General features: G+C 37.7%; 1 pseudogene; it reads left to right on the forward strand.

The window, feature by feature from the left end:
- Positions 1-9,456: 9,456 nt before the first annotated feature.
- LOC149258206 (pentatricopeptide repeat-containing protein At2g13600 pseudogene) lies at positions 9,457-11,072 on the forward strand (annotated as a pseudogene).
- The last annotated feature ends 3,613 nt before the right edge of the window (positions 11,073-14,685 follow it).

A 14,685-nucleotide genomic window follows, 5' to 3' on the forward strand; every position in this document is an offset into this window, starting at 1 on the left:
GCTTTTTGGTCTTTTGGTGCCTTTGTTATAGACATATTTGGGCACATCAACGCCAAACTTATATGTAGATGTATTAGGGCTCATCAACCCCTAAAAGAGTTGTTTCATACCCTAAAGGAACATAGTCATCTGAATACCTCATTCCCCAAAAGTTCCATCTGAGAAACCATCTAAAAATTCCCTAAATTGAACCATACTGACTACTCCACTAGAAAAGCGCGATGCATACTGAGTGTACACTGCCAGGGTGCGATGAATATTGTTTATGCCTTCTATAGGGTGTGATGGGAGAGGATGGACAAATTTCTGGGACAGTTTGTTAGTTGGTTGCTCATGGAATCTTCTAGAAACTTCTCTTGTGCCACTTGCCTCTCTGAATTCACCCAAGGATGAACAAGGGAACTAGGAAACCATCTCCAATCCCTTCTCTTGTGGAACCAATTGTAACAAGTGGAATGACACTAATCAAACCCCATGGATGACTCACACCCTTGCAAATATCTATAAATTGATCTCCCATTCAACAGATTAGGAGGTTGGAATGTTGTGAATTGCAAGTAAGTGTTGATAGTTTGCCATTGAGGAGAGAGCATTGTATTCTTGTTGGTTTGATCTTGCTATTTCATGAGGTGAAGAAGGATTGAAGCTGGGAGGATGGCACTGGATCAGACAAATGGGTTGTAATTCTCCTTTCTATTAATAAATCTCTTCAAGTTTTCTACCATATGATTGTGCAATTGTGAATGCTATCATTTGTTCATTATATATCTGATTCTGTAATGTTTATGTTGTAATAGATCATGATGCTTTGATGGTTCTTTGTTGTTGTACTTGTGCAAGGACTCTCCAATTGCGATATGAGTTGCGGACCCGATGGTCCCATTACAACACACCCTAATGTAATATCGCATCTGGCATACCAGAACCTTCATATCACAAGTCTTAAAGTGATGTTATGTTAAAACCCCTGAGTGTGATATATATTACCTACCCAACTACACCATTACAACATGACTTAATATAATATCGCATTCGTCATATCGGAATTTTCATATCACAAGTCTTAACGGGATGTCACGATAAAACCTCCGTTTGCAATATTATTGCAGACCTGACTGCACCACTATAACATGACTTAATGTAATATCGCCTCCGTTAAATCGCAAGTTTCAAAGGGATGACAAACCTCTAATTGCGATAGAATTGTGGACCCGTTGATTTATCAAAAACAATTTATTGAATATCGCATCCGCTCCGTCAGAAGTAGGGGCATCGAAAATGTTATACCCAAAGACAGAGCATGTGCAGAACTTGTAAAACCTCCAGATTTTATGAAGTTGTGATTGCAGGATTAAAGAAATGACGTGGAATGTTGGACCTCCAATGTGGGTATCGCCTCTCCTATGTTATCATGTGATTTCCGTAAATAACAAGTGTATGTTATAATTGGATGAATATTAAAAAGGCCCCTCCGATATATTTTTTAATGTACCACCTCATGTACAAGTCGGCGTCTCCTCCAATGAACATCTCCTTTTAGTTATTCGTGAAACTCGTATAAATACAAGTCAAATGCTTCACCTCAAGCAATGATCTAGGGCATCTATCACAGAGAAGAAGAAACAGTTCACAACTCGTGAACTTGAAGGAACAGAGGAAAGGAAGTCTAAGGTCGAGCAGGAAAAGAAATTATTTTTATTTGGTTAATCTTTGAAAGGCTCGGACTTGTGATGAATGAATCTGTAGAAGAAGTACAGAGCATAACCTGAAGAATAGTTCTGTGAAGTGAAATAAGGTTTCATATGTCATCGTTTGAAGGGAGCAGTAGACAACACCAACATTGAAGTGTTTGTGAGTTTGTTCCCTGGAAGTAAGATATTGCAACAGTCACTCCTAAAGAAATTACTCTTGAAGCAATCACTCCTGAAGCAATTACCACAATAGTGAGAACAGAGGCTCAAAACAGAGAATTGTTTTGTGTAGACATTGAGGCTTAGCAAAACCTATTAAAAATATCTTGTTGAAAAGCTTCAGCAGATCTTGGAGACATTATTGAAGATCATGATGCATTGTTGAAATCATCATGAGGTAACTTTATAGATTCAGTTTAGGTAACATGAAGAACAGTGGAGACTCTTTCATGCGAAAACAAAGTTGTCATTGATAATGTCACGTGGAGACTAAGAGAAGGTGTAGCGTGAAGATTACAATGAAGCTGAAGATTGATAGGGCTCGGTGAAGAAGAGCTAGGGAGCCATGAAGTACAACCAAACATACCTTGACAAAGTAAAGTGATAGGGTTAGAGACCTTGGGGTTGGTGCCTCAAAATAGACAAGGTTGGTGCCTTGGAACATAGGGTTGGAGCCTCAAAGAGACAAGGTTGGTGCCTTGGAAGATAGAGTTGGAGCCCTAGAGGTTAGGAGTCCTCAAGAGACCAGGTTAGTTCATGTACCAGAGATAAGGTTGGAGCCCTAGAGGTTACCTAAAAGTGACAAGGTTGGAGCCTTGGGAAGTCCAAGTTGGTGCTTGGCAAAATACGAGTTGGATACTGGGAGATTGAAGATTGGTTTCTTCATTTAGGGTTGGAGCCCTACACAAGTATTGTACTTGATTTATTGAGATTAATAAAAGTATTTATTCTTATTGTTCATTTTGTGTTCTAATTATAAGTGATCTAACTGGTAAAAGTAAAAATTGAAAAGGAATATTGATTCACCCCCCCCCCCCCCCCCCCCCCCCCCTCAGTATTTCCAACATGTATGTTGATTATAGACATGGTTGAAGGACTGGTTCATGTCATGGTTATTTTATGTATTTACTTGTAACTATTAAATGAATGGATGCAAGACCTCATTGATGATATAATAGTTCATTGGAGAAGGAGGTGATCCTTCTAGTTATGTTTCATAAGTTATTTCAGTCATTTATGCTCTGTCTTGTATCCTAGACCTGTAGGTTGTATTGATGCCAAGTGTTTGACAAAATGTCAATCCCGGTTGGGGATGCTCAGGCCTAATCCCGAGGTTGAGTTTGATTCATTAGCAATTTTATCATGTTTTTAATGATTCTTGAAGATTCCAACAAGTTTTAGACACAGGTTGGGAAGTCTGGGCTAGAAAAATGGCTCAATTTCCAGGGTTGCTGGCCCATAGGTCATTATTTTAGAGACTAACTCGCTTGGGCAGTGTCTGGGGAGAATTATAACTCACTTGGGCAGTGTCTGGAGAGCGTTATGACTTGCTTGTGTAGTGCCTATGGAGTGTTACTCTACCCTAAGTTGCTCAGACAATAGTGGAACTTAGGGACAAGATGTTTGAGTGGTTGACTTGTCTCCTGAGGGGTATGTTGATGGTGTTGGATGAATGTGTGTGATGTTCTGCCGATTCCACTTACTTAATGACACATAGGAGCTTGAATCCCATCATAGTAGCCTCTTGTCTCATGTTTACCCCAATTGGCATGGTTACTTTGGGTAGACCTGGAAGGGGATGTTACACTTCTCATTTATTGCCTACCTTATTACATCTTTGCAGCGAAAAGGAAAGAAGTTTGAATGGACTGGCAAGTGTGTAGCTAGTTTTGAGCAGTAGAAGCATTTGCTTACAAATGCTTTGGTATTGAATATTATAGATCCTAATAAGGAGTTCATGGTATGTACATATGCTTGCAAGAAGGGACTTGGTGGCGTCTTGATGCAAGAAGGACATGTGGTATTCTATGAGTAAAGGAAGTCGAATGAGCATGAACAGAACTATGTGACTCATGATCTTAAGTTGGAAACTATCATTCATTCATTGAATATGTGGAGACATTATATTCTTGGTAGGAGGTTCATATTGATGAATGATCATAGTGGGTTGAGGTACTTGTTTGACCAACCTAATTTGAATGCCATACAAGCTAGATGGTTGGCTACCCTCAGTGAGTTTTACTTTGAGATCGGGTACATTAACATAAAGGAGAATAGGGTTACATCTGCTCTTAGTAGGAGAGTGCAGGTGAATCATATTGCAGCAGTGAGTTCTTAGGGGACACATTTGCAGGAGCGTATCTTGCAGGCAGGGCAACATGATGATAGGTATTAGTAATTGAAGCATAGGTTGTTACAACAAAGTGAAGGCAATAAGGATGAGGAGTGCCACCTCACAACAGATGGTTTGGTAAGATTTAGGAACATGATTTATTTGTTGGATAGTAGTGAGCTCAAGAAGCTTATCTTTAGGGAATTTCATGTTAAGCCGTATTCAGGTCACCCGATATATCAAAAGACATTGTTAGAATTTAAGAAATTTTATCATTGGCTAACCTTGAAGAAAGAGGTGCTTGAGTTAGTTGTGAGATGTTTAGATTGTCAATAGGTAAAAGTAGAGTGTAAGCATCCATGTGGTTTATTGCAGCCTATTCTGATTCCATAATGAAAATGGGAGGTAATTTCCATGGACTTCATTACAAGTTTGTCAAGGATATTGAGACAACATGATTCCATCATGGTTGTGATTGACAGGTTGAGTAAGGTATCTCACTTCATTGCAGTGAAGTCTACTAATTAAACTAGTGAGGTAGCTCATATCTTCATCAAGGAGATAGTGAGATTGCATGGTGTTCTGAAGAAGATCATATCAAACAGAGATGCCAAGTTCACTTCCAGGTTTTGGAAAGAGTTATTTGCAGGCTTGGGGACAAAGTTAGCTTTCAGTACAACTTATCATCCACAGACAAATGGACAGATAGAGAGGGTTAACAGGATTCTTGAGGACATGTTGAGGATGTATGTCATGCATCAATAGCGGAAGTGGGAAGAGTATCTTCCACTAGTAGAGTTTGCATATAATAATGGGTATCAGGAATCGTTGAGGATGAGTTCATTTGAAGCTCTTTATGGGTGGAGTTGTAATACTCTTATCAGTTGAAGTGATCCAATGAACAAGTGTTGATTGGACCGGACATGTTGGTAAATATGGAATAGGAAATCAAGGTTATTAAGATAATTTGAAGGCAACGCATGATAGGAAGAAGATTTATGCAGATCAACACAGAGCATTCAAGGAGTTTCAGGTTGGGGAGCATGTGTACTTGTGCATCAAGGCCAAGAAGAGCTCCTTGAGGATTGGATCATGTGCCAAGATGTCACCTTGATATTGCAGACCTTTTGAGATCCTCGAGAGGATTGGACCAGTGGCCTATAATGAAAGTCCATGATGTTTTCCATGTTTCGTTGCTTAAGAAATATGTCCAGGATGTTGATCATGTGATTGATTGGTCTATATTGCAGGTGTAACCAAAGGGAGAATTCCTACCATAACTACAATGTATATTGCAACATAAACAACTCATACTCTGGAACAGAGCAATCGAGCAGGTTAAAGTGTAGTGGAAGCACTTTGGGCCCGATCAAGCAACATGGGAGATGGTTGATTAGATGCGGGCTTTATTTCCTTCATAATTTGTTGGTTCAAGCAAATGATTTTTTGGTATATGTATATGTATATGTATATGTATATGGATGTTGTAAATACTATAATGAGTTGTGTTATAAAGCTCCAATAAGCGGTATGTTTGTTTTGTTTTCAGCAAGATTTCATTATAAACACTACATCGAGCTATGATATAAAGCTCCATGGGAAGTATGTTTTGTTTTTAGTGGTTTTCTAGTCATAGGTGTCATTGAACATCGAGGATGATGTTCCCCCAAGGGGGAGGGGTTTGTAACAACCCCTAGTTGATTTTCCATGTAAATAAAATAAGACCAAGGTCATGGAACACATATTCCAAGTTGAATGTTCGGAAAAACACTATAGTAGGCATTACTTAAGATTAATTAATGGCTATGGAAATTGGCAAAGACATTGGAAAAGGAAAAAAGGCAATAATTGGCATTTATTTGTGAAAATAAAGGAAAATAGGAGAAAAGGAAGGTGAAGAGACACAAATTTGCTTGTAACGGAAATCCGAGGAAAAATGAAGGAAAATGAGGAAAATAGAGACATCAATGATAAAAAAGGCTTTTGAGGATCAGTTCATGGCTTTTGTCGGTTGAGCTCTTGTGAGGTAATTTTTTTCTCTTTCATTTCATTCTCTAATACTCTTGCACACTTAGAGTATTCTTAGAGCATTCTTGGAGCACTTTAGCATTCACTTGGATTTGGATAAAGAAGGCAAAGGAAAGCAGGAAGCATAAGGAAACAGTTGGATTAACAACTACAACATTATTGCTTTGTAGATAATAGGTTGCATGTGTGATTTCCTTGTTGATTTTTGGATGCATGGTATATGCATGTGATTATCTGGTTATATGTTGTCATTGGCGTGGTGATTTGCTTGGATTGACATTGGTTTTAGCCTTGCCTTTGCCATTTCGTAGATAGCCATGGTGTTGTGGGTTTTTCCACTTGTTTTTCTGCTTGGTGCTTAGGTTCCTTATGGTTGTGGGTTGGAACAAATGCTCTGGAAACCCTAGAACAACTTGGGTTAAGTTACTAGTTCCCGGAGCCATTGGTTGGGACAAACGCTCTAAAACCCTTGGTAGGTTGAGTTATTAGTTCCTGGAGCCACAGTTGGAACAAACACTCTGGAGCCCTAGAAGGTTGTGGGTTGAGTTACTAGTTCCTGGATCCCTGGATAACTTGGGTAGAGATCGATTTGGTTGATGTTAGTGATGTCTGGACCATAGAGGTGGAATCACTATGGTTGAGGGTTGAGGTAATTTGACTTGTGGAAGCCCTGATTGGTTTTGTTTTAGTTTAATCCATAAGATCCCACATTCATTCTTGGAATATGGTGCGGGGGTGATTGGCTGAAAAAGAGATTTGGTTCAGCCCAATCTATGGTCAAGTGGTACATGGAGGTCTCTGGCTTGGTTGGTATTTTCATATATTAATAAGAGCTATTTTATTACTGTGATTTATGAATACTTGTAGTGATTATGTTGGTGATATTATGGTTGAGTTGCAATGGTTTCTATGTTGGTTATTTGATGGTTATATGTTGATTATATGATGTAATCTATCTATGGCTCATGACATGTTTTGATAAGTTATTGGTTGGTTGATGAATGGATGGACTAACAAGTGCTATTGCAGCTAATTAATGAGGGCTTAGAGCCTTCTTGTTGATTTTCAGATGAAGACTATCAGTTTATGATCAAATACGCATTTATGACTTGTCGCTTACATGTTTTCCATATGTTTGACAAAATGTCTGTTATGGATTAGGTAGTCTAGGTCAAGTTATTGCTTCATATTTTAATGTTTGGCATTGTCGTCATGTAAATTATGATTTTGGAAAGCTTTTGGCGATTTTGAGTAGTGGTCTAGAAGTTAGCCTGAAAAGGCGACGCCGATCCCGAAGCCGCATCCTTGGAATTGAAGGATTTAGACCATAACCACATGGAAGCAATCCTATGCGTGTGGTTGTAGGCCTATAACTGCACTCTTGTCTTGTTGTGCATGCGGTTAGGGTGGTAGGTCAAAGAAAAGGGTTCCAACTCAAGAATTGATCACCTAGGGTGGTTGTCCAGTGCTTGAGTGATATGTAGTTCCTGTGGGATGTTTGTAAGTTGTCAGTGTGCCAGGCCCACTTCCATAACTGGAACTCATATCATAGTGACACTCTTCTCAGGTTTACCTTGGCGAGCTTGTGAATTTGGATAAATGTGGGGTGGCATGTTTACACCTTGGCTCCTGTATTGTGTCTTCTTCTTCTTCTCAACCCCTTGCACAGTTGTGAAGGGCCACTTATGCTTTGGTGGGGGCCTTGATGTTGATGAAAATGGGAAGAAGAGGATAAGGGTGAGTTTAGATGGCAATAAATTTGTAGAACCTTGTTGCAAAGTGGGAGTTTAGAAGTTGTATCATTAATTTAATGTACGAAATTTTTTAAGTAATGAACAATATAGCTTTTAAATGTGTTTTCTAATAATAATAAAAATCATTTTTTCCTAATTAAAAATAAATAAATAAATAAATTAAAATTTAGAGACCAATTTTCTCAATATAAAAAAGAATCCAACCCCTCTCACATTATCCATCTTAAACAATCCAATATAAAAAAGAATCAAACTCCTCTCACATTATCAGTCTTAAACAATCCAATTGAAATAGACCTCTTAAACCCAATACTAAGTGACAATATCAAGTCTCAAGCAATCCAATTCACAATAGTGGAAATGGTCTCTCTAATCGGTGACTTCATGAAACCTCAAGCAATATCAAACCCCTCTCACATTATCAATCTTAAACAATCCAATTGAAATAGGCCTCTTAAACTCATTCCCAATAATGAGTGACAATATCAAGTCTCAAGCAATCCAATTCACAATAGTTGAAATGGTCTTTCTAATTGGTCACATAATGAAATCTGAAGCAATCCACACCATTCTAAGTGTGATGAAAATTCACCTAGGGAGGCAAATGAAATTATGAACGAGTAGTTAAGATGACACATCCAAGGTGGTGACGATTATAATGGGCACACCGACCATTATCACGATATAATGAACACAGTACACAGGTCCGGAATATGTGTTCTCACCCCTCAACAGATTTTCACAGCGTGTTGTCGGTGGGACCTAGTGGTCGACTCTCCAACATCGACGAATGATTTCCAAATTGTTCAATCTCACGGCCACTTCTTCGTTACAAAAATAATCTTCTGTAAAGCAATAAATTTATGGATTTCCACAGGGTGTTATCCCATGGATGCAAACAATTCGGCGTTTTGAATGAATGACAACTTTGTGTAAGCCGAGGCAATGGAGACATGCGCTGAACGTTTTGTATGCGGTCGACCATTATGTAGATTCTTCTACCTATCATTCTCTCTTGCAGCTTTGCCTGGACAACACTGCCTTACCAGAAGGCAAACTAATACATGCCCACATGATTCAAACCCGATTTCAATGCCAGTGGCAGGACACCTCCTTGGGAAACAAGCTTTTGAGTGTGTATGCGAAATACGGGGTTCTAATGGACGCTCGCAGGGCCTTTAACCAAATGCATGAGCGAGATGTAATCTCATGGACCGCCATGATCGCAGCTTACAGCAAGCAGAGGTATGACCAGGAGGCTTTGGCACTGTTTCGCCAAATGCAAGGAGCATGCATCCAGCCCAATCACTTCACCTTTGCCAGTATTCTCCCAGCATGCACCAACTTGGTAGATCTCAAGGAGCTCAAGTATGAAATAATTAGAGGTGGGTTTCAGTCGAATGTGTTTGTGGGGAATGCCCTTGTAGACAGGTATGCAAAATGTGGAAGCACGGAGCATGCACGTGATCTGTTTGACAAAATGACTGAGCGAAACGTGGTTTCCTGGACATCCATGATTTCAGGATATGCTGGAAATGGGCAGTATTGGGAGGCCTTGAAGCTTTTCCGACAAATGCAATTGACAAGTGTGAAGCCAAATACGAAGACATTAACGAGTCTCCTCCCTGCTTGTGCTAACTTGCAGCTTTGGAACACGGCATGGAAGTCCATGGAGCGATAATTAGAAGTGGGTTTCAGTGTGATGTTTTTGCGATGAATGCACTTGTTGATATGTATGCAAAATGTGGGAAGATGGAGTATGCACGCGATGTCTTTGACAAAATGCATGAACAGAGTGCAGTTTCCTGGACAGCCATGGTTGCAGGATATGCACATAATGGGTATGTTGAGGAAGCACGTAAATTCTTTCAGGAAATGCCCGAGAAAGATGTGCTTTCGTGGACGGCATTGATAGCAGGGTATGCACAGAATGGGCACGGCCAAAAAGCCCTAAGACGTTTTCGAGAAATGCAGTTGACTGGTTTAAAGCCAAATTCAAAGACATTTGCCTGTATTCTCCCGGCGTGTGCTAGTCTAGAGGCTTTGGAACAGGGCAAAGAGATCCATGAAGAAATAATTAAGAGAGGATTACTGTCCGATGTTTTTGTTGGGAGTGCTATCGTCGACATGTATTCAAAATGTGGGAACATAGAGGATGCATGTACTGTGTTTGACAGAATGACTGAACGAGATGTGGTCTCCTGGACAGTAATGATTGTAGGATGTGCCATACATGGCTTTGGTAAGAAAGCACTCAAATTTTTTGAACAAATGCAATACTCGGGCACAAAACCAGATCATGTCACTTTCCTTGGTGTTTTGTCTGCGTGCTGTCATGCAGGGCTGGTGGATGAGGGCCAAAAATACTTTGATTCCATGAGTCAATGTTATTGCATCACACCTAAAATGGACCATTATAGCTGTATTGTTGATCTTCTTGGCCGAGCTGGGCACCTGGACGAGGCGGAGGCCTTTATCCACCAAATGCCAATAAAACCTGATTCATTTGTATGGGGATGTTTGCTCGGTGCATGTCGAGTCCATAATAACATAGAGCTAGCGAAAAGTGTAGCAGAACATCTTTTTGAGTTGAACCCTAAAAGTGATACAACTTATGTGCTATTGTCAAACATCTATGCAGCAGTTGGGAGGTGGGATGCCAGTGAAAAGGTGCGAAAAATGATGGACTGCAGGCGGATTAACAAGAATCCGGGATGCAGTTGGATTGAGGTCAACAAACATGTATATGCTTTCCTCATGGGAGATAAGTTGGATTTGTAAACACAGCAAATTTATGCATTTTCCATGTAGTGAGGCTCTTAAACTGTTTATTTGACATGGAATTGTGGTGAACAATGAACACTGTGGAGGAGCCATGGGAACAAATCTATTGATTCAATAGCAAGAAACCACAAATGAGATAAGGGGGTTTGGGGAGAAATAAATCCCTAACTCCGGCCAAAAAATAAGGGGGATTGGGAGAATAAATCTCCAACTCTGGCCAAAAAAATAAGGGTTTCACTGGAAAAAAGAAAAAAGAAAAAGAAGAAACTGCAAATACATTTGGCTTACGTAGTTACTACAAGTTTCTAGACAGCTACTAAGTCAACAATGACCTTTGAGTGGGTTTTGATGGCCACTCTGTTATTTCTGACAGTGTTAGGCAAGAGATGTTCTGAGAGTTGCCAAATGTTTCTCTCATGAAGGATAGATAGTTTTATTGTACACATTTAATGGTAATGCAAGGTGAAAAAGCCCCTCAAATCATAGATTGAAGTTTAGAACGACCTTTTGTAATTGTTGGTTTGCATTTTGATGCAAGAGCATCAAGTGCATGGTTACAATTAAGTCAAAGAAAATCCAAGATGATGATGATGATGTAGGGGATAAAAAGTACTAATACACAAACTCCTGATGGAAGAATGGTTGATAAACCATGTACAAGAAAATGGAAAAATGGTTGATGAACCATGTACAAGGGATACAAGACTAATGACCTGTGTATTTCAGTGGATGGTAATATTTTTATATGGACTTCAAAAATATTTATGTTTGCAAGCACAAGATGAAGAAAATCAAGGACAATGAAGGAAGAAAACTAAAGATCACATAAGACAAAGAACATTGAAAACAAAACAAAACAAAATGAAAAAGAAAATGAAATCAGTTCAAAGGACCAAGCTGGGAAAAAAATAATTGGGTCACAAGTATTCATTAAGGGGGAAATGACTCCTATTTGTAATTATGAAAATTTAATTAAGTATATGATGATTTCTAATGTTCTAAACTAATTTTAGAATTCTATGTATAAATTAGAGATGTAGAGAAATGAGAGAAGTTGGGGAGGAAGATCTATTGAGAGATTCATGCAGATAGTATGGAGAGAATTGTAGAAATATTTATGCATTTAGTTTGAATAGAATATTGAATTTTGACATAGCTATTCTGGTCACCTATCATTATATAAGGGACCATTTGTACACCACAAAAAAACATACGGAAATGATTTTATTGCACTTAGGGTCGATGCCTTTTGAATTTCTATCAAGGTTGTGAGATCAATCACCTATCATTATATAAGGGACCATTTGTATACCACAAAAAAACATACGGAAATGATTTTATTGCACTTAGGGTCGACGCCTTTTGAATTTCTATCAAGGTTGTGAGATCAATAGATCACTAATTTATATCTGAGATGCAACCGTAAATTTTCAACGGTGAAAAAGAAATATAAATAAAAAGAAACGTTAAAGGATAAAAAGCAATTTATTAGTTATTTTTTAATTTAATAAAAAAAAATTATATTTTATTTTCAAAAATATTATATGACTTTGACCATTTTTAATATTTTAACATATAATAAATTAAGATTCAACTATCTACAACACTATTAATTAAAATTATATTTTTAATAATTAATTAATTGATTAATAACTAAAACTATCTCATAAGAAAGGGAAAAAATATAAATTAATAAAAACCATTAAATTCAATAATAAAACAAAATTCAAAATAAAATCAAAACAAATAAAAGAAAGGAGATCATAGAACAGAACAAACACAAACTAGGACTAGAGAAGGAAACAAAGGAGGGGCAAAAAACCTAAGGGGTTAAGAATAAAGGGAAGGGACCCACAAGCTGCTTAACTTCCATCCATCGTCACTATTAAGAGTATTACTTCTCTTCTCAATCTCGATGGCTTCTCTTAATTTTCGATGATGGAAATGATCAACCCTAGCGAGGATCTTAGAATCCTCTTAGCAAATATGGTGTTTTGACAATTCTCATGAATGTTTTCAAGAAGAATGGTTATAATAAGTTCCAAGATTTCCGAGCCTTTTTAAAATCTAGTCAGGGACCTAGGACTAAGAAAGAGATGGTTAAGGTGGCCTCTAGTGTCCAACATATTTTTATCTAGGGGACGACTCACAAGATTGCTAGGATTTTGAGGAAACAAAATATTGTCTCCACCTTTAGACCTTAAAAACCATTTGTGGCTCTTTAAGATCTATCAAAGACCCTATTGATCCCAAAAACATGAAGAGTGTTTATTTAATTCCATGTCCCTGTGGAACCCCCATACATTGGAGAGACTGGTCATTCCATTGCTCAGAGAATTCAAGAGCACGCATTGGACCTTAGACACTGAAGGTCGCTCCTCTGCTATAGCGGAACATGTTGAATTGTCAAAACACCATATTTGTTTAGAGGATTCTAAGGTCCTCGCTAGGGTTTTTTACATCACCGAAAATTAAGAGAAGCCATCGAGATTGAGAAGAGAAGTAATACTCTTAATAGAGACGATGGATGGAAGTTAAGCAACTCATGGGTCCCTTTCCTTTATTCTTAACCCCCTAGGTTTTTCGGCCCTCCTTTGTTTCCTTCTCCAATCCTAGTTTGTGTTTGTTCTTCTCTATGATCTCCTTTCTTTTATTTCTTTTGGTTTTATTTTGAATTTTGTTTTATTATTGAATTTAATGGTTTTTATTAATAATTTTAGAATATATTTTTACCCTTTCTTATTAGATAGTTTTATTTATTAATCAATCAATTATTTATTTATTATAAATATAATTTTAATTGATAGCTTTGTGGATAGTTGAATCTTAATTTATTATATGTTAAAATATATAAAATTGGCAAAGTCATATAATAATTTTGAAAAATAAAAGTTGAATAAATTATATAAAATTAAAAAAAAAACTAATAAATAATTGCTTTTTATCCCTTTTTATTTATATTTATTTTTTACCGTTGAAAATTTACAGTTGCACCTTTGATATAAATTAGTGATCTATTGATCTTGCTCCCAATCCTTGTCTTGATGATGAACCTCGATAGAGGTTCGAAACACGTCGACCCTAAGTTTTCTTTGTGATTTCTCCAAAAGATCTCGGCTCAAAATAAGTATTAATAAAACATTTTAACTCGATTAAATTACATAAAATTGTTAGATTAAGGATTGCCCAAAAACTCTAACATATTATTCATGAATGAGAGGCACAGAGTTATTACAAAGGAGAAACAATTATTTACGCGGGTGATTAGTTCGCCTAACGATTTTTTAGTTTCATATTTACAACTAGTTATGATTCACCATAATCCCAGACGATTAGATGTTTAACATTCCCCCCCTTAATCTAAAGGGGTGTTTGCGAGTCCAAACATCATTTTGAACTTTTCAATTTTTTCCCTTCCAGTGCTTTGGTGAAGATGTCTGCAATTTTCTCATTCGTGGAACAATGTCTTAAATGAATAGTTTTGGCCTCTACATGGTATCAAATCAAATGATACTTAGTGTTGATGTTCTTGGTTCGATCATGGAATTTGAGATTCTTGGCCAACTTGATTGCAGAAGTATTGTCGACAAGCAGAGGAGTTGAGTTCACTTGTTTCTCATGCAAATTTTTAAGTATTTTCCTGAGCCACACAATTTCCTTTGTTGCTTTTGCAACAACCACATATTCTGCCTTTGTTGTGGAATCTGTTGTAACTAACTCTTTGTGTGACCTCTAGCAGATAGTTTTTAATCCCAAACTCATGAGATATCCTGAAGTTGATACTCCCCATCAAAGTCTAAATTAGAATGTCCAATAAGACTGAAGCCGTCCACCTTGGTGTACTTGAGTCCATAATCTTGAGTTTCCTTTAAGTATCTCAGGACTCTTTTCGCAATAGACCAATGTCCCTCACATGGCTTTTGCATGAATCTCGAAAGAGGCTAACAACATATGAGATATATGGTCTAATTGTTGTTTGTACTTCGTTGCATCCTCAAATTCATTCCCTTTTTTCAATGTAAGCTTCAAGTTTTGCTCCATTGGAGTGGAGAGAGAACTACATTCTGCCCTGCCAAATTTGTTGAATAGTTCTCCA

The sequence above is a fragment of the Pinus tabuliformis genome, chromosome 6, assembly GCF_031772625.1.
Source record: "Pinus tabuliformis cultivar Carrire ecotype Pingquan chromosome 6, CPIR1, whole genome shotgun sequence".
Taxonomy (NCBI): domain Eukaryota; kingdom Viridiplantae; phylum Streptophyta; class Pinopsida; order Pinales; family Pinaceae; genus Pinus; species Pinus tabuliformis.